Raw genomic sequence first — 22,214 nt, 5'->3', positions numbered from 1 at the left:
CTGATTCCTTGTCTTTCAAAAGGTTACTGTCTGTGAATGGGCGATTCGATGTATTGTTAGTTCAATTATTAAAATCCAATATATATTCCTGATTGCTTCTGTCTAAAATGCTCACATCACGATGTCAATGAAATGTTTGATCTTAGCTAAAAAAAAAAAGTTGAAATTTCATAAATTGTACATGGCTTTGTAAGCAAGCAAATCCAATGGTGTCCATCTAGAAAATGTTTGAAATATGCATTCTGTGTTAACGGCTTTGTTTCAGTTTTGATGTAAACAAGATCCAATCCACATTGATGTTCTCTTTTTTTCTACTGGCTTCAACTGAATAGGCTAACATAAACCTAAAATCATCATCGCTTCACATGCGCCACTGATAAAGGTCAACTATACTTCCGCATTATGTCATTTTCGTGATCCGCGTACAGCCAAATTTTTGAGACCGCGTGGATGGTGCACGACACGCGAGGTGAATGATGAGACAAAAGTGGTCCTGGATGTCAAGCTGGTCCACCTTTGAAAGTTGCGTGGACACGGCTGTGCGCGAGACGGAACGGAACACAGAATGTGACGTTTACCCGGGGCTTAAAAGGCAGCCTTCCTTAATGGACACCTAAAATTCAAATGCAACGTTTTTTCTTTCGAATGTGGATTTTTATTTTAAATTAGATGAACATTCGAAATTCAATTACTTTTTTTTGACAGCCCTAGTCCGTACCAAGGTTATTTTTGTAAACAAAAACTGAAACTAAGACTAAAACTATAAGTTAAAAAACATTTTCGTTAACCGAAATATAATGTAAAATTCATAATAAATGAAAAACTAAAACTAAACGAAACTAGCAAAAGTTATAGAAAAACGTTATTAACAAAAATTAGTATTCGTTTTCATAATAAGCGGAAAATCTGTTGTGGTTTAGTTTAAATCCAAACAGGCTGTATAATACATTTACCTGTAGATGGCTACACTTTGTGGTGTTGAAATTAAGGGGAAGAATTCCACAAACCTTAATATTAGCTTTCAATAAACCAGTCACTGCTTTCCTCTGTCATGTGGAATGTAAAGGGCTGAAGAAGAGAGGGGAAAAAAAAAACACTGACCAATTTTTTTTGGTGAACCACCTAATGTTACAAATAATGATGGCGATCACATGGTGAATGTTGATCCACCAGCCCAGGCGTACAGTTTTCGGAGATGCATTCACTGTAAAGCCTGTGGGATGGAGTTTGCAGGTAACTGCATTTGCCACCGAATCTACACATTTTGTAATTGTTGTTTTATGATGTGCAGTTGGATATTATCAAATGTTGGAAAATCAAAACAAAACACACCTATAGAGAGTGCATGCATATATGACGTGAAGTCAGGCTAGATTAGTGTGCATGCGTTCTTTCACTGCATGATTCAGTCTATTAAAATGCATATCATTTCAAAACATCAGCATGATTAGCATGATTAGATATTGATTTTATACAAAGTTAACAGATATACAAGAAGTTAATGTTAAGAGACTTACGTTTTGAGACATTGTATTGCCTGCTATTGCTCTATTTCGCCAACAAAATCAATTCCAAACTGCAGAGCTCGAAATTAACTTTTTTACTTGGTAGCACTGGTGCTCCCAAATTCAAAAAGTTAGCAAACATTTAGGAGCACTCACCTAGAGACCTATGAAAATTGTTTTATTTTTTCCCGAAGTCCATTTAAATTTTCCTGGATTACATTTGTTTCTGTTTGAAATTTTCTCAGCTCCTTTTTAATGGTTAAATTTAATTGTATTAATCAAAAAGCATGTCTAATTAATTAAAATCATAACACTTATACATTTACACAACAATTTACTAAAAGTTAAACAAAAATTACATGTTTAGAGCCCTATGAAATGTTTTTAATTTTATCTATTGTTACATAAAACAACTTAATGCATAAAACAACTTAATTTATTATTTATTTTTTTTTTCTGAAAATACCCTTATGAAATGTTTTCCGCCCTCTGAAATTCTGTTGTGTACTTACAAGTTTCTGGTTAACAAATGAAGACATAAAACCTTATTTTTTATTATTATTGAAAATTAAGTAAAAATGTTTTTTGGTAAATAAAGGGGATTTACTATTAAAAATGTGTGATTATTCCTTAAAAAAATGATGTTTGTTTAATTTTAGTAGTAGTAGGCTATGTACATGCTGCTGAACAATAGTAATACATTTCTGGCAAATACTTGTCTTTAAATTAAACTGGATTTTTATTTTGATGGGTTACCGTGAATACCTTTACAGTTCTGTTAATGTGATATGACGCTAGTTTGACTCAAATCAAACAGTCAAATGCTCATGAAGAGACACTCAGAGCAGTTCTGGAGGTGTTGTTCATGTGTTCACGTCATTATTTAGCTAGATGACACACTCTGAAATCACCGCCAGCGTCACGCGCACTGCAGTGTGTGTAATAAATGAAGTCACGCTTCTGTGCTATTCATTAACACAGACACGCAGAACATGCAAGATTCATATTTTTAAATGGACTTTTCCGGCTTAATATTTACAGGTACTAGAGTCCACATTGTGATTTGATGTAAGTGCAATGATCTAGTTTTGATGAATTCATTCAATATTGGACAAATTCTGTGACATTCCGCGTTAAACTGTAAATTCAAATTTTTTTACTGGATTCCGCGATTCCATCCACGTTTTCTGCATCGCGGAAATCATAGAGCCCTACTCACCAATAATGTATGAGCATCGCAACTACAAATTATATATTAACAGATTTTATCCTTGCATTCTAAACTTTAATAAAGATTTTAGACTAATTAATATTAGCTGTCAATCACACAGCTTTCCGCTAGCTACCACAAGGAAAAAAAGGGCTGAAGAGAAAAAAAATGAAAAGAACACGGGACAGATTTCATTTGAAAACAACCTTTAGTTAAGTTCTTCTGTGGTGAGGTTCAGGATGGAGTTTGCGCTCTGACAACTGCATGGAATGGATGGCTGGATTGGGGATTTTATCGATAACAATAATTTGACTGAGTGTTACTGTGCTGATATTTTGAGGACTACAGTGGACTCCTAAAAATTTTTTAATTCTCCATATTCTGTGTGGTGGTCAGTTCACCGCAGTGACTGAAATTAATATTTTCCAAGATGTTTAAATAGTTTTTTTTTTTTTTTTTTTTTTACCTTTTATGGTAATTTTTACAGTGAAGCCATTTTTTTTTTAAAGTGTGCATTATCATTTGAGTCAAATTCTTATATTTAATCAGCCAAATATAATAAGACATTTGGGCTGTTATAAAGCAAATAGAAGTGTCAATTAACAAAATGAATCTTTGCAATGCAGAGGAAACACAGAAGATGCATCTGAAATGGCATTTTTCTGTCGATTCTGCCTCTCGATCTGCTCTAGACAGCTGAAAGCCGGGCAGATGGAGCACTCTGGCGTCATTCAGCCAGGTTTCCGTGAAACAGAATGAGCAGCAGTGTGAGAAATCTTAATTTGTCCGGGAGAGCAAAAGGAGTTTGTCCGTTTTGTTGGGTGGAGAACAGAGGTTTGCCAAGCAACGGCAGGAGCGGCTGGGTGCAGAATATTCCCCGGGAACACATGGTAGGTAAAAATTTATATCCTCAATGCACTGTAAGTCGCTTTGGATAAAAGCATCCTCTAAATGCATAAATTTATTTTATTTTATTTATAATTTTAATTTTTCAGTGAACTAACCCTTTAAGGGACTTAAAGGGAAATATCTTAAAGGGAAATATCTAACTCAATACATTCATGGTCATACCGTGGAAATTTTACAAGATTTGGATAAAGAATTAGAATATTCCAAAGACATTTCACAGTTATGAATCACTCCATTTAGTCTAATGAAAAGTTAATACCACTTTAAATGTGTTTTCCTGTGAGTTATCAGATAACATAAAAATTACATCTAAGGAAAAGAAATAAAATAATTTAAATTAATGATTAGAGAAAATATTCCACACAGAACTACTGTTTTTAATAAACTATTTTAACCAATTAATTTTAAAAGTGCTGTTTGTATTGTTGAGAATGAAAATGAAGAGAAGCACAATATAATCTTTACAAAGTTTTCCTCCACAGTGTGACCTCCTCCTCGACAGATTACTTGAATTTCAGTGGAAATCTCCCACATTTGATCATATTAATATTTAGACCAGATATCTCAGAAAGAAAAAAAAATCACATTTCCACAAGAAGGAACCTGTGTGAGGAGCAGATAAGTAGTGAAGAGATTGAACAGTCTTTTCTAAAGTCCATAAAAAGGAAAAACTCTGGATTTGATGAATGATTTCAGCGGAGCAACACTCGGAGCTCAGGGCTGGGATTGTCTCTAAATACTCCCTCCACATTCAAATACTTCATCACACTTCAACGCCTCAGATCTGAATATTATCCAATTTAAATCTTAATTTATTATTAGGACAAAAATATTTTCTTTCTTCAAAGATTGTCCTCATTTGTAAAACTAAAAGTTAAAATGTAGGAAAACAAAGACTTTTCAGAATATGACCAGCAATCAATCAATCAATCAATCAATCACCTTTATTTATATAGTGCTTTAAACAAAATACATTGCGCCAAAGCACTGAACAACATTCATTTGGAAAACAGTGTCTCAATAATGCAAAATGATAGTTAAAGGCAGTTCATCATTGAATTCATTGATGTCATCTCTGTTCAGTTGAAATAGTGTCTGTTTTAATTTGCAATCAAGTCAACGATATCGCTGTAGATGAAGTGACCCCAACTAAGCAAGCCAGAGGCGACAGCGGCAAGGAACCGAAACTCCATCGGTGACAGAATGGAGAAAAAAACCTTGGGAGAAACCAGGCTCAGTTGGGGGGCCAGTTCTCCTCTGACCAGACGAAACCAGTAGTTCAATTCCAGGCTGCAGCAAAGTCAGATTGTGCAGAAGAATCATCTGTTTCCTGTGGTCTTGTCCTGGTGCTCCTCTGAGACAAGGTCTTTACAGGGGATCTGTATCTGGGGCTCTAGTTGTCCTGGTCTCCGCTGTCTTTCAGGGCAGTAGAGGTCCTTTCTAGGTGCTGATCCACCATCTGGTCTGGATACGTACTGGATCCGGGTGACTGCAGTGACCCTCTGATCTGGACACAGACTGGATCTGGTGGCCACGGTGACCTCGGAACAAGAGAGAAACAGACAAATATTAGCGTAGATGCCATTCTTCTAATGATGTAGAAAGTACGGTGTTATGTGAAGTGTTCCGGTTCCAGTTTACCTAATTAATGCAGCCTAATAATCCTTTAACGGATTTGGATATTAAAAGCATATTAGTATGTTATGTGTAAGCCAGGTTAAAGAGATGGGTCTTTAATCTAGATTTAAACTGCAAGAGTGTGTCTGCCTCCCGAACAATGTTAGGTAGGTTATTCCAGAGTTTAGGCGCCAAATAGGAAAAGGATCTGCCGCCCGCAGTTGATTTTGATATTCTAGGTATTATCAAATTGCCTGAGTTTTGAGAACGTAGCGGACGTAGAGGAGTATAATGTAAAAGGAGCTCATTCAAATACTGAGGTGCTAAACCATTCAGGGCTTTATAAGTAATAAGCAATATTTTAAAATCTATACGATGTTTGATAGGGAGCCAGTGCAGTGTGGACAGGACCGGGCTAATATGGTCATACTTCCTGGTTCTAGTAAGAACTCTTGCTGCTGCATTTTGGACTAGCTGTAGTTTGTTTACCAAGCGTGCAGAACAACCACCCAATAAAGCATTACAATAGTCTAACCTTGAAGTCATAAATGCATGGATTAACATTTCTGCATTTGACATTGAGAGCATAGGCCGTAATTTAGATATATTTTTGAGATGGAAAAATGCAGTTTTACAAATGCTAGAAACGTGGCTTTCTAAGGAAAGATTGCGATCAAGTAGCACACCTAGGTTCCTAACTGATGACGAAGAATTGACAGAGCAACCATCAAGTCTTAGACAGTGTTCTAGGTTATTACAAGTAGAGTTTTTAGGCCCTATGATTAACACCTCTGTTTTTTCTGAATTTAGCAGTAAGAAATTACTCGTCATCCAATTTTTTATATCGACTATGCATTCCATTATTATCATCATCATTAATCATCATTATAACATTTAAAAATAGATTTGTCATTTTTTGTACTTAAGTAGGAAAAGTCAAAAAGTCTCAAAAAATAAACCTTTCCTAAAATTTTGAATAAAATGAGACAAACAGCGAGTAAAAGGCCCAGCATTTCTAAACACTGAAGCTGTCAGTCAGTTCAGCACAAACTCACTGTGTGTAAAAACTCCCGTTTTAATCAATTCTTCTGTCAAAACGGCACAATCCAGCTGTTATTGACACTGTTTTTCTGCTTTGTTTGTTGTAATGAGAGGATTTATGATTGTTAGCAACAGACAGACACATAGCTAACTTAATATAGAATTAAATAGAATAAGAATGTGTAGAAAATGTAAGAGATCATGGAAATGTTTTTAAGTAACATGGAGATTTCACACATTGTAGATTTGCTTTATATCATTTGATACATTTAAGTGCTGCACTTGACAATCACATTTAAACATTTGAATCATGAATGAGTTTAATACAAATATTATTAAACTGAAGAGCCAGACAGACTCATCTGAGCTTCTTCCTTCTCTGATCCAGCTTTATATTAAACACAATGATCATCTGCTTGAATACTAAAGCAACATTAATAATTTAGCACCTCAGTATTTGAATGAGATCTTGCTACATTATAATCCTCCACGTTCCGCTGCATTCTCAAAACTTAGGCAAATTGATAATTCCCAGAATATCAAAATCAACTGCGGGCGGCAGATCCTTTTCCTATTTGGCACCTAAACTCTGGAATAACCTAACTAACATTGTTCGGGAGGCAGACACATTCTTGCAGTTTAAATCTAGATTAAAGGCCCATCTCTGTAACCTGGCTTACACATAACATACTAATATGCTTTTAATTTCCAAATCCGTTAAAGGATTTTTAGGCTGCATTAATTAGGTAAACCGGAACCGGAAACACTTCCCATAACACCCGATGTACTTGCTACATCATTAGAAGAATGCAGAGATGTATAGTAATGAAGTAGAACTACTTCACTACTGTACTTAAGTACTAAAAGTCGGTATCTGTACTTTACTAGAGTATTATTTTTTTTCCGTACTTCCACTTTTACTTCAGTACATATTTTTGATGAGTTTAATACTTTTACTCCGTTATTTTTGTTATGTGCTGCATCGTTACTCGTTACCCACATGACCACTGCCAGAACTGTAAATGGCAGGTTTGATGAAGCTGGCACATCATTGAGCGAATCAAGCGATTAAGAAGACTGCGCATGCTGACTGAACTGCTGTAAAGAGAGAGATGAACACCGAGCCGAGACAGATAATGACTCGTTCACGAGTCAAGAACAGGTGAATCGACAGAACACCGGTTGCATCGGTTTCCGGATCACCAGTAGTTCTTTCGGACAGTTCGATTCTATAAACCGGTTGAAGAAAACAGTTCACCGGTTCTTTTGCGCTCGACGTAATGACGTCATTGGCGATGATTGCAAGCCTTCGGTTTACCTGCGCTCATAACATTAGCACAGAATCAGTTCAGAATCAGTCACCAAAAGAATCAGTTGCTTCACGCTGAATCACACATGCGCAGTATCATCAGCTCCTCGGTTCTCGAATCGGACACGAATTCTTAAACGGTTCTTGACTCGTGAACGAATCAGTCTTTTGTTCATTATCTAGCTCGGCTCGGTGTTCATCTTCAGTTCTCTCTTCACATCAGTTCAGTCAGTGTACTGTTTGAGAAAATGAATTGCTCCAGGATATTGGTTTGTTTGAACTCAGATGGAGTGTCAGCCACATTAAAAAAGTTAACAGCTTAAGTCATTTGTGGATTAATGCGTATTGGAGACGCGAACCGTTTAAAACGATTCAGTTCGATTTGGTGAACTGTTTCAAAAAGATCCGGTTACATCTAATGAGTCGTTCACGAACCGGATATCACAAACTGCTTTGTTTTGAACTGTCTAACAACAGACACGGAAGAGAAGACAATGCTGAATAAAGTCGTAGTTTTTGCTATTTTTTTATATTTAACTGACCCTCTGATGTCACATGGACTACTTTGAAGATGATTTTCTTACCTTTTTGGACATGGACAGTATACCATACACACAGCTTCAATGGAGGGACTGAGACCTCTCAGACTAAATCTAAAATATCTTAAACTGTGTTCCAAAATAAACGGAGGTCTTACATGTTTGAAACAACATGAGGGTAAGTTATTAATGACATAATTTTGCAAATTGGACGAAGTAACCCTTTAATCTGTTTTTTTGTTTACAAAAAGTTACAGTCAAAGGAATTGTGATTGTCCTTTAGGTTAATCATTTGAAATAGTAAAAACAATATGTTCAAACTTTTGACTACTTTCTTTAATAACTACATAACACAATACTTGTACTTTTACTTTCAGTACTTGAGTAGTAGATTTTAAAATAGACTACTTGCAATACTTAAGTACAAAAAATGTTGAATACTTTAGTACTTCTACTTAAGTGTGGTGCTTAAAGAGCACTTCAACTTCTACTCAAGTCACTTTTTTGATAGAGCAGTTGTACTTTTACTCAAGTATGGGTCTATAGTACTTTATACATCTCTGGAAGAATGGCATCTACTCTAATATTTGTCTGTTTCTCTTATTCCGAGGTCACCGTAGCCAACAGATCCAGTCTGTATCCAGACCAGATGGTGGATCGGCACCTAGAAAGGACCTCTACTTCTTATTCTTCTACACAATCTGACTTTTCTGCAGCCTGGAATTGAACAACTGGTTTCGTCTGGTCAGAAGAGAACTGGCCCCCCAACTGAGCCTGGTTACTCCCAAGGTTTATTTCTCCATTCTGTCACCGATGGAGTTTCGGTTCCTTGCTGCTGTCGCCTCTGGGTTGCTTGGTTGGGGTCACTTCATCTACAGTGATATCGTTGACTTGATTGCAAATAAATGCACAGACACTATTTAAACTGAACAGAGATGACATTACTGAATTCAATGATGAAATGCCTTTAACTATCATTTTGCATTATTGACACACTGTTTTCCTAATGAATGTTGTTCAGTTGCTTTGACGCAATGTTTTTTGTTTAAAGCCCTATATAACTAAAGGTGACTTGACTTAATCATTCAATATCATGTTTCTAACATGCATGCTGCATTATTTCATTGTAAAGTCTGAGTCTCTTCACCTGTATGGAACACATATACACATTTATCACACATTTATTTCTCCTCATAGACACAGTAGTGAAGCTCTTCTGTGGATCTTCATCTGATGTTTGGTGCTCCTTTCAAGACCACTTCATATTATGATATACAGCATTCATCAGTTTTTGGTGATTGAACGCTATCAGGTATTTCTTGTGTTTGAACTCTTTCAGCGACTTTTGGTGATGGATTTACACTGTAAGGTGGGACAGATGAGAAAGATCAACAGAGTTCAGTGTAGCAAAGTACAAATTAGTTACTATATTTCCATCACTTTTTTAAAAAGTAAAAGTTTCATTAAAATCCTGTAATCAGATTAATAAATGACTATACCTGATTTTGAATATTTATTTTTAAAACAGTTTTTGTGTTTAAAATATAATACATTTTAACATGAATTCCATTCTGTTTGTGTCTCTACTGAGTCAATTTAAAGAGAGACACACTAACGAGTTTACATCAAATATAATATTTGACAAGGAACAAATACAAATGTGATTTTTTTTTTCTTGAAACAAAGAGCTTTCAGTTAAATGTTGCACTAGTTAAAGCTGTTTGTCCTCTAGTTTAAACATGTTTGTATTGGTCTCAGTAAATAAGTGAAATGATTGCACAGCTAGCTGGAATACTGGATTCTGATTGGTCAGTCATGACATTCACGTGTGTGTCATTCATTAAGTGTGTGTCATTAGCAGCACAGAATAACACAGAGTCATACAGTATATGAGTCAGGCATTTCTTTGACTTATATATTTCCCATTCACCTCTGTGAACATATAGCCAGATGCCATTTTTCTTGAAAAATCCGACACTCTGTGTCCACTTTTCTCTTTTTTGACAGACATTTCACTGATGAGGGTGACAGGGCCAACAAAAAAAAGCTTGAAAACTGATTGAACCAAATGCCACTCAGACCATCAAGCTCAGTGCTACATTCTGCTGTTAGGTCCGCCGAAAATTAAAATGATTTTTTTTTTAATTCTGCAGGACTTTGCATTTATGGTTGATGCTGTTTTACAGAGCACTTAAATAATCTGAACAAAATGTTGCAAGGACGCAAAAAAATTGTAACACAGTATTATGACAGCATACATTCAAGTTAAAGCTCACGTTATGGGAGACGCAGATGGCAAGTGGTGACCCTGCTCATTTTACCTGTCTAAGAGATGTGTGCGCAGCAAGCGTTAATCCTGACGTCAGACGGTACAAAGACAAGATTTCAGAGTTGCTGAGGGAGTTTGAGAAACGATTCCAGGTCTTTAGCGAACTCGAGACAGAATTCGCAGTTTTTCGCTCACCATTCACAGTCAGAGTTTCTGATGTGCCTGTTGACATGGAACTTGAAATAATTGATTTGAAGTGTGATGTAGAATTTAACAAACTTGCCTCTGTGGGCTTGGACACATTTAATCAGTAGCTCCTGCCAGTCTATCACAAATTAACAGCACTGGCTGCAAAAATGTTGTGCATTTTTGGGACCACCTACTGTACCTTTGTGAGCAATTTTTCTCAGTAATGAACATTAATAAAACGAACTGCGCTCAAAGCTCACACATAATCGCTTAAATGAGATTCTAAAAGTGGCTGCTACTCAGGACCTGATATTGATGCACTTGTGCAGGCTAAAAGATGCCAAGTCTCAGGGGCAAATTGATAAATTAGTTTACCTTAAAAAAACATACACACTTATGTATAAATCTGCACATTTTACAAATATTTTCTTTTTAAAACAGCTGCCACTTAAGATTTTAAGTGTGTGGAGTCAATTCATGTGTTCAGAATTGCTTCCTACAAATTGGAAAATGGATATTAAATAATTTCTATATTTTGATGTGTGATTTATGTTAACATGCAGGACAGTGTTTTTAAGTTCCACAAAACTGTGACTAAATGTTTTGTGCAATTATATGCTAACTGTGATAAGTTTTTATGCATAATGCACTTAAATAAATGTTAAACTGAGTAATAGTGTTGTAGAAATTGCACATACTACTTAGGTTGTTCATAATATATTTTGTTCATTCATTTAATATAAAGATTTTTATAATTTACTTCTTTGCACCAATACAAAGAAAAAAGTGGACTTGTTGTTAGTTCTATGTAATTTTGCTATGAGTTTACTGGTCTGGCCCCCTTGAGATCAGATTAAGCTGCAGCCCCCAGACCAAAATGAGTTTGACACCCCTGCACTATTCCCTACATTAGTCCACTAATACAGTTCAGTGGAAGAGTGAATGAAAACCAATTAATCTGGACACTGAGTGCACTGAAGAACTGCTGCTTTTGCAGTTTTTGCTGCTGTTTAATAATCACCTGAAACTGGCAAACTAGCAGCTTCAGTATGAAATGATTTATTTTGAACTCTGATCAGAGGTAAATGTATCTCTTTAATATCACAAAGTGAAGTTAACTCAGCTCAGTTTACAGTTTGAGTTTCGTAGCACATCAATGATTGGCTGCTTTGAGTCTCTAATCTTATTGCGCCTTAGATCAAGCTCTTTTAGAAACTGCAGATCTTTTGTGTTTGTCAAACACTCAGTTAAAGAAGAAATATCTGTAATGCCACAATTATAAAGACTAGAAAGAGACAAACAGAGGATCAGAGATCATCTTACAAAGAAATCATTAAGGTGAAGAATCATACACAAATATTATATTTACCCATTCATCATGAGATATTGAGTATAAAGTGTTTTGTTTAATTCTTACTGCATGTGCTATTCATGTGGGGAGGTCACACTTATGTTGTTTGGGGCCTTCAGGGACCACAGGAACGAAGAGGTCATTTTGTAATATGTGTGTGTGTATATATATATATATATATATACACACACACACACACACACACACAGGTGTTTGGCAATAAATTAGGATAACATGAAAAAGTTCATTTATTTCAGTAATTCAGCTCAAATTCGGAAATTCAATGCACACAGACTGAAGTCATTTAAGTCTTTGGTTCTTTTAATTGTGATGATTTTGGCTCACATTTTAACAAAAACCAATCAATTCTCAATCTCAACGAATTAGAATATGGTGACATGCCAATCAAATAAATCAACTCAAAACACCTGCAAAGGTTTCCTGAGCCTTCAAAATGGTCCCTCAGTTTGGTTCACTAGTGTAACAGAAATGACTCAAATTAAAGAGTCTATCAGGGCTGTGTTTGAAACACAGAGCCTAATTCCTCAGGAAGTCATAATTCTGTGCCACAAGTCCCAAGCAAGATGAGCAACCAACTTGTTGACAAAACAGCTTTCAACATTAACACCACTAGAACAATTATTTACAATTTCAATTCGAAGAAGAGAAATTTGGTGTCAAATGTTTTGTTCGTAATGGAAATGCAACGCTGGACATCACATGGAAACCCATGAGTTAAACACTTCCATTGACCACCCCCCCCCCACCTAGCAGAACCAGACTGAAATTCCTAAGGGGGAGAGGCTTTAAACCTCTGTCTTCACAGAACATCCCTATGTCAGAGAATGACAAAGAAACTGTCTTTTGTACATATATATGGACCAAAATGAACTCCAAAATGACTTCTAAATGAATATCATTCCAACGCTTAACTCCATACTCATTTATATGTAACCCACACATTCGACTACCATGTTATAATCACTTATTGTGTATGTCTTTTGATAACTATAGGATACATAGACATGTCTAGTATCGATTTAATCGAATCTGCTTGCTTGAATTAGTTCAGACAATCATTTATTTGTCAAATATATCATAACCTGGTTATAGAAATCATGTCCAAAATTAGACCCTGCAAGAGTGGGAAAATTCGGACCACATGCTTGGTAAGATAAACATATGATTTATGATACCTCCGAGCCAAGACAATATCTGATTGGTCAAGACAACATTTGAGGTGCGGCCAACAGGCCAGTTTAAATACTTAGGACACCATAAAATCTGGCTTTTAGTCTCTAGCTATGATGCTGCTGCTATTAGTCATGTGGCTTTTAGTTGTTAGCTTTGCTACCTAGCTTTAGCTTTTAGCCATGCTGTTTGTTATCAATGCTCTTTAAGCGTGGTTCCAGCGTGCTACTTAGCCACGATGAGAAGGAACACAACCTAGTCTCATCAAACTTTACTTCTTTTCTTTTCCGTTTGAGAGTTTCATGTTCTGAGTTAAATTTGTAACGTCGAGTCTCCGACGCCTGACCTCGTCTGCCAGTTCAACTTCAACCAGCCATACACAACTCCATCTTCAGCAAATGCCCCACCACGGGCCTTCCCAAGACGTCACTTCAGCGACTACTGAACTTCCAGCCAATCAGCGACAACAAAGGGACACCTTCAGATGCAAGTAACCTCCAGACTGTGACCTTTACTGGTGCATCTAATATAATTTTAACCTCATAGAGGAACTCAATGCGAGGGCTAATTACGTGATTGATGGTTGTTCATGTCTATGCAATTTAAATTTGTGTATTTTGTGGTCTGAATTATGGTGGATTTATTGATTTTGTTTGAAAAAAATTATTTCCTTGTTCATTTTAATGTGGCTTTTTTAACAATAACACACAACCAGATATCAATCCAATTTAATTTTCTATTTTTAAAGCACCAAGTGATGACATCCATACAAAGTACCACATCATTTAGATAAAGGGACCATTTATGTTTTTATTTCAGCACCTTGAACAGCACATAAGAGATAAAGAAAGTGATTTTCATCATTTTGATTATTTTATGTGAATGCTACTGACCTCAATCTCTCAAGTTTACAGTGTGAATCCTTCAGTACATCACATAAGTGATTCACTCCTGTGTTTTTTATTTAATTCCTGCTCGTGTTCAGTTCTCTCAGGTGTGATGGGTTTGATTTCAGAGCTGAACTCAGGATGAGACACTGTTTCTCTGTAATACTACATCTACACAGACTGAAGACAGAAAGTGAAAACACAATGAATCAGACACGTTTTGTTCATGTGTGAGTAATTAATAATTTGTTAACACCATACAGTGCAATAATTAAAGCATTGCCAAAAACCTTTTTATATGACCATAAATAAAAACATAACAAAAAAGAAAGAAAAAAAAGCACATTAGGATATAGAATCAACTACTTTAAAATAACATGAAAACGGAGTTTAAATGTGAGAAATCAAGGAAATTTTAAGAATTTTTTTTTTTTTTGCAATTGTCATTCTTTTTTTCTTTTTTATTTTGGACAGTAAGTGAGTGAATGTGAAAAAAGGTAAAGCAGGATTTAATTTGGTCCATTAATTATTTGGATTGCTGTGATTTGTTATTCCTGTTATCTCTGGTGACTGACAGTTCCCTTATCAAAAGCTACTCTCGATGCTTTTTGTTCGACCGGTTGTGAAGCACGTATGTCAAACACGCCAAGAATTGGCTTAAATAACATCGGTAGGTGACGTCACATATTACACGCACCTGAAGGTTATAAATAGACGTGACACGGAAACTCCCTCAGGTTTCTTTGTCTTCAAGGACCGCATTGTGTGTGTATGTGTGTGTTAGAGTTGAGTAAATAAGAAAATAAACAGAAAGAAAAAAAGGGGAAAAATATAAATAAAACACTGCGTTGCAGCAGAATATTAAAAGAGAAAAAAAGAGAGAATGACAGAATCAAATAAGAGATGCCTGCCTCAGTGTCAGAGGCTCATCTCAGAGGATGATCCTCACAGATTCTGTTTTGAGTGTTTGGGAGAAGAGCACGCTGTCCTCGGGCTCGAGGGAGAATGCGAGAACTGTGACACGTTATCGATTAAAGTGCTTCGCTCGCGTTTTTCAAAAATTACGAGCCGGCAGATTCTCCCTCAAGATCCTGGGGGTCGCGTGTCGATCTGGCCGAGGCGTGTGGCCCCTTCCGCCCCTTTCTCTCGTGCTCTCGCCAGATCATGAAGCCCTCGTGTCCGTTTCTCAAGCGCGCCCGGCACTTCTTCTGAACAGCCCGAGGAGACTTCATATGTTGCCTCTGTTGAGATGCAAAGTGCCACCATAGAGCGTTCCTCCCACGATGATAAAGCGTATGAGGAGCTATTCGAAGTGGTAACTTGTGCAGTTGATCGCTTAAAACTAGACTAGCCACAAGAGCAAGAGGCCCCCAAACGCTCAAAATTAGACGACAGATTTCTGTCGGGTGGCCAAGGGGAGGGGCCTCAGTGACGGTCTCTCCCTTTTTTCGGTGATCTCCACGATGAGCTAGTACGGTCGTGGAGTAAGCCATATTCGTCCCATGTCTTCGTTCCGTCGACGTCAATTTATTCGACTATCGTTGATTCAAAGTCATGGGGCTATATGATGAGACACTTGCGGGCTATCTCTCCCCTGGGACTTCATCGTCCCTTAAAAAGCCTACACTCCCCACTAAGCCATGCAGAATGACATCTTCGCTGGTGGGGAAAGCTTTTCAGGCCGCGGGTCAGGCTGGTGCTGCCCTGCACACCCTGGCGGTTCTGCAGGCGTACCAGGCTGACCTGCTAAAAGACTTGAGCACAGGCGGGTCTATCAATGAAGAGGCGTTTTTAGAACTTCGTCGTGCCCCCCCTTGAAGAGAATGGGGAGCTGTTCCTGAGCCTGAGGCTGGCGTGCCCAGGACCGTGAGGGTGTGCCCCCTCCGGAAGGGGTGCGTAATATTCCAACAGAGAATAAAGACTCCTTCCTGGCACCCTCCAGGGCCCGTTGTTTTATATCCGCCACCACCGGTGTTTCGGGGAGCAGCGGTCTCCAGCGAAATGTTAAATGCTCTGTTGCCTACTGCCATGTTTCAGGACACCAGACATCTAACATCCCCCCAACAAAACGAAGTGTCAAAATTAGTGCCCCTTTCGGAGAAGCTGGCGGCGTGGAAGCTACTGCCAAATGCCCATGGGTAGAAAGGACTGTAGAGAAAGGCTACAGAATTCAGTTCGCGTATCGTCCTCCGCGTTTCAACGGCGTGGTCTCCACTTCCGTGAAACCGGAACGAGTGCATTTATTGACACAGGAATTGCAAACTCTACTGGAGAAAGGGGCCATAGAACATGTTCCCCTGCCAGACAGACAGTCAGGCTATTACAGCGGGTATTTTCTTGTTCCCCAAAAAGATGGGGGGTTGCGTCCAATTTTAGATCTTCATGGGTTGAACCGCTAAATCAGAACATACAAGTTCAAAATGCTGACAATCAAGATGATTGTGTCTCAGATCCAGTCAGGCCATTGGTTCATGACTATTGATCTCAAGGACGTTTATTTTCACATCAAGATCTTGCCACAACACAGGAAGTTCCTGAGGTTCGCTTTCGGGGGCGAAGCTTACCAGTATCTTTGTCACCCCGCACGTACACGAAATGTATGGATGCAGCTGTGGCTTCCTCTACAACTCAAGGGCATCCACATTTTGAATTATATAGATGACTGGCTGATCCTGGCTCAGTCTCAAGAGCTAGCACTTCGACATCGAGATGTCGATCTAGCTCATCTCGAATCTCTGGGATTGAGACTCAATGCCATGAAAAGCGTTCTCTCATCCTCCCAGAGGACAACGTATTTGGGGGTGGTATGAAACTCGGTCGCAATGCCGGCACAGCTGTCTCCTGCACGTGTCGAATCCATTCTAAACACCCTAAAGAACATAAAGCTAGGCCAGAAAATCACAGTTCATCACTTTCAGAAAGTTTTAGGTCTCATGGCAGCTGCATCCATGGTGATACCTTTGGGTCTCCTGCATATTAGGTCGTTTCAGTTGTGGCTCAGAGCCAGGGGATTTCATCCAAGGGCCAATCCCCAGTGGCAATTAAGGGTTACGCACCAGGGGCTTCGTACCCTATCTATGTGGATTCAGACCCCGGTTTCTGACTTTGGGTCCCACTCTAGGTCCGTGTTGTCGTCGCAAGATGCTAACAACAGACGTTTCCCTCACTGGCTGGGGAGCGGTCTTTAAATAACCGTCCAGCCCAAGGGATCTGGAGAGGTCATCTTCTCGAATGGCACATAAATTGCCTCGAAATGAAGGCTGTATTTCTGGCCCTGAAATACTTCCTCCAGTAGTTGAGAGGCTACCATGTCCTAGTGCGGATGGACAACACATCTGTAGTCTCTTACATAAATCACCAGGGTGGACTGTTTTCGCGCCGCTTGAACAAGTTAGCACAGCAGGTCCTGCTTTGGGCACAGGACAAGTTCTTGTCCCTCAAGGCGATTTACATTTCTGGGCATATGAATGTGGGAGCAGATTTGCTGTCCAGACAAGCTGTGACACACGGGGAATGGAAACTCCACCCCGAAGCAGTGAGTCAAATCTGGGAAAGATTTTACGAAGCAGAGGTGCACCTTTTTTCTACACAGGAGACAGCACAATGTCCCCTCTACTTCTCTCTGACTCATCCGGCTCCCCTGGGTCTGGACGCTATGGCCAATGCGTGGCCCAGACTGCGTCTTTACGCCTTCCCTCCGATCGCTCTGCTCCCGGGAGTCCTGGCCAAGGTCCGTCAACAGGGGTCTTGCCTCTTACTGATAGCACCCCGTTGGCCGACCAGAGTCTGGTTCTCAGATCTAATATCCCTCCTCGACGGCTCGCCGTGGGCGATTCCGATCAGGAGAGATCTTCTCTCTCAGGCGCAGGGGACAGTATTTCATCCCCGGCCCGAGCTCTGGAACCTTCACGTCTGGCCCCTGAGAGGGGACCAACTAAGAGATGCTGGCCTTTCAGCAAATGTAATAGAAACTATTCTAAGTGCTAGGGCTCCCTCCACTAGAAGAATGTATGCCCTCAAATGGCGTGTTTTCGAGGACTGGTGCATGACACACCATGTAGACCCAGCTCACTGCCAAATTGTTTCAGTACTGGAGTTTCTGCAAGAGAAATTATCCTCAGGCACAGGCCCCAGTACTCTCAGAACCTATGTGGCCGCTATTTCGGCTTGCCATGGTCTGACTGATGGCATTTCTGTGGGAAAGCACCCTCTAGTCGCCCGCTTCATTCGTGGGGCTAAGCAGTTGAGGTCACGAGAGTAGCTTTTGATAAGGGAACATCTCGGGTTACTTGTCTGTAACCCTGTTCCTTGAAAAAGCGGGAACGAGATGCTGCGCCTCAATGCCGCACTGTTAACGTGCCCGGACGTCCTTTCAGACAAATATTAACCTGAGGGAGTTTCCGTGTCACGTCTATTTATAACCTTCAGGTGAGTGTAATATGTGACGTCACCTACCGAGGTTATTTAAGCCAATTCTTGGCGTGTTTGACACACGTGCTTCACAACCGGTCGAACAAAGAATGTTCTCAATAGCGCTATTGAGCGCAGCATCTCGTTCCCGCTTTTTCAGGGAACAGGGTTACAGTCAAGTAACCCGAGATGATTTTCTTACTCCATCATCAGAGGAGAGAAGAGAAGATGTTGTGAGGGAGAAGGAAAGTTATTTTGATAAAAGATCAGGAGGACACATCAATTAGAAATACATTATGTGCACAAATAAATCATTTCAGCACTGCAATATTCCATTAAAAACAATAACTGTCAACTTTAATTTCATGGTGACATTTTAATATGATTTTAAGTAGTTCTGTAGGTGATCCTATATCTTAATCTACTTTGTTAATCTTTTTTCTTTGGTTTTTGTTTTACCGGGGGCAGTCATGGACTAATGGTGAGAGAGTCAGGCTTGTAACCTGAAGGTTGTGGGTTTGAGTCTCAGGTCCAACAGGGATTGTAGGGTGGAGAGAGTGAATATCCTGCACTCTCTTCTACCTTCAATACCACGACTTGAGCAAGAACTGAACCCCAACTGTTCCCTGGGCTAAATGCAGAGCACAAATTATGAGTATGGGTATGAATAGTTGTGTATTGACCCTGAGGACAACAATACATTTTTTTTGATGAATTAGATGTGCTGCTCTCAAATTTTCCTGAGGATGGTACTCCCTTAGTTATGCTTGGAGATTTCAACATCCACCTAGATAAACCTCTATCTGCAGACTTCCACACTCTACCTGCCTCTTTTGATCTCAATCGAGTGTCAACTACTGCTACTCACAAATCAGGCAACCAACTGGACCTTATTTATACACGTCACTGCTCTACTGATCATGTACTGGTTACTCCACTGCACACCTCAGATCACTTCTTCCTCACTCTTAAACTCAACATGGTCCCTGACAAATCACTTACCCCTCCACATGTCATCTTTTGATGTAACCTACGCTCACTCTCACCCTCCCGGCTATCTGCTATGGCTTTATCTTCGCTTGTTTCCCCTAAACTGTTAGCATCCTTTGATGCTGACAGTGCTTCTGCTCCACTCTTACATCTTGTTTAGACACTGTTTGCCCCTTGTCTTCCAGGCCAGCCCATAACACCCCTTCTGCCCCATGTTTATCTGATGTTCTACGCGAATACCATTCTAAGCTTAGAGCTGCTGAAAGGGTGTGGGCGCAAATCCAAAAATACTACTGACCTTAATATGTATCAGTCACTCATCTCTTCCTTGTCTGCAAATGTCTCCACTGCTAAAAGGACATACTTCCATAAAAAAATTAACAATTCGTTTAACTCTCGCATGTAAAAAAAAAAAAAAAAGAATCTCGCTCCTTTGTCCTCCTCCTCCTCCCCGACCTGTATCAACTCTAATAGCTGATGACCACATTTTTCATTAATGAAATTAAAATCATCAGTGCACAAACCACAGTCCATCAAGCACATATCACCAGCACACATACAGTCATTCACATCCTTATCTTCACTCTCTGAGGCAGAAGTCTCAAAACTCGTCCTTTCTAATCATCCTACTATTTGCTCGCTTGATCCTATTCCATCTCCTCTCCTTAAAGCCACTCCTTAAGTTCTACCTGCACTCATTCACATCATTAACATATCCCTCCACACTGGTGTTTTTCATTTAGACAGGCTCATATAACTCCATAATATAACTTGCACTTTCACACTGCCAGTGATTAACCGGAATATGTGCGTGCGTTCACACACAACTCGTAAAGGTCATCAGAGTGTGACATGTAATGTACGCATTGAAAACGCAAGGCACGTTAACTTTCACTGAAGCTGGTGAATGATCTCAGCCTCAGCACGGATAGTGAGGAACTAGCTGGGAAGGGAAGTCGTGGCCTAGTGGTTAGAGAGTATGATTCCTAACCCTAGGGTTGTGGGTTCAAGTCTCAGGCCAGCAATACCATGACTTAGGTGCCCTTGAGCAAGGCACCGAATCCCCAACTGCTCCCCTGGCACTGCAGCATAAATGGCTTCCCACTGCTCCGGGTGTGTGTTCACAGTGTGTGTGTGTGTGTGTGTTCACTGCGGTGTGTGTGCTCTTTGGATGGGTTAAATGCAGAGCACAAATTCTGAGTATAGGTCATACTTGGCTGTATGTCATGTCACTTTTTCACTTTCATCTCTGCTTTATTACAGTTTGTACATAGTTTTTTCGCCACGTACGTTGATCAGCCTTCAAAACACCCGGTAAAAGTGTCGTGCGATAACTTGCGACATCACGACGACACACCATTTATGGCATTAGTTCTGGCTTTTGTTCACACAGCGCACGTTCCAGGACTGAACCCTGCAATGTTACTAGGTCTCAATCCTGGAATCAATCTCGGGACAAGTTTGCTTTCACACTGAAAGTGACCCAGCAATGTTCTGGCAATTTTCCGGGTCCAACATGCAGTGTGAAAGGGGCTTTGGTGGGGTGTCCAAGTTGCAACATCTAACTACTGTGGTGGCCCAGGGCTCAGTCCTTGGACCCCTTCTGTCTACATGGTATCATTAGGTTCTGTCATTCAGAAACATGGCTTTTCATACCACTGCTATGCTGATGACACTCACCTCTACCTCTCATTCCATCCTGATGATCTGATGGTAGCTGTTCACATCTCGGCTTGTCAAGCAGATATTTTTTTACTAGATGAAGGACAGTCACCTTCAACTCAACCTTGCCAAGATATAAATGCTTGTGGTTCCAGCAAACCATTTGTTTCATCACAATTTCACCATCCATTTAGGCACATCAAACATAACTCCTTCAAAAACAGCCAGAAACCTTATTTGTGTGTTATATCTGTTTTCTTTTAATTTATCATACATTTAACAAAAGCAAAATAAAAAAGGCCCTCTAACACTAGCTTGCTCTATTCTTTTTCTGTTCTATCTGTTTTCTTTTTATTACATTATTTAAAAGCCCTTCTTTTGTTGATTTTGATTGCTCCATTGCCCTCATTTGTAAGTCGCTTTTGGCTAAAAGCTTCTGCTAAATGACTAAATGTAAATGTAATATGCACAAAAAATGGGTGCACATGAGTGGTCTGCAGGTGTGCATATGCGACAAAATAGCAGACACTTTTATCCAAAGCGACTTACAAATGAGGACAATGATATACAAGTGCTGCAACAAGTCTCAGTTAGTTTAACTCAGTACATGTAGCAATTCAATGAATTCATTTTTTTAATTTTTATTATTATATAATAAGAAATGCGCTGTAAATTAGTTCAGAGCGCGCCTTAAACTACAAACTGTACTTTATAAGATTATATTCTATCTTCTAAAGTTCTATTCAAACTGAAAGAATAAATCTAGGCTACCCGTTAACATTTTCAAAGCACAACGCAAAACTGTGACATTTCATTATTTAGACTAAACCCAGAAGTGTATAGACTTACTTTCGGGCAACCCGCCGAAATAAAACCTTGCTGATTTTGAAGTTTGAAAAAGAAAATTAAAATAAAAATAATAAAATAATAATAATAAACCATAATAAAAAATATCAGCACTTTATTATTAAGTTTACTATAAAATAGTAGTATTTGTACTCAATATTCACATTTATTTTAAAATAAAATAGTATTATTATACTTTATTATTTAGTTTATTAAATTATTTTAATAAAAAACAAAAAAAAGTGTAATAATATCATCACTATTATTAATTTATTTTTTCATTGAAAAT

The sequence above is a fragment of the Carassius auratus genome, chromosome 28 (assembly GCF_003368295.1).
Source record: "Carassius auratus strain Wakin chromosome 28, ASM336829v1, whole genome shotgun sequence".
Classification (NCBI taxonomy): domain Eukaryota; kingdom Metazoa; phylum Chordata; class Actinopteri; order Cypriniformes; family Cyprinidae; genus Carassius; species Carassius auratus.
This window is presented reverse-complemented; position numbering follows the sequence as displayed.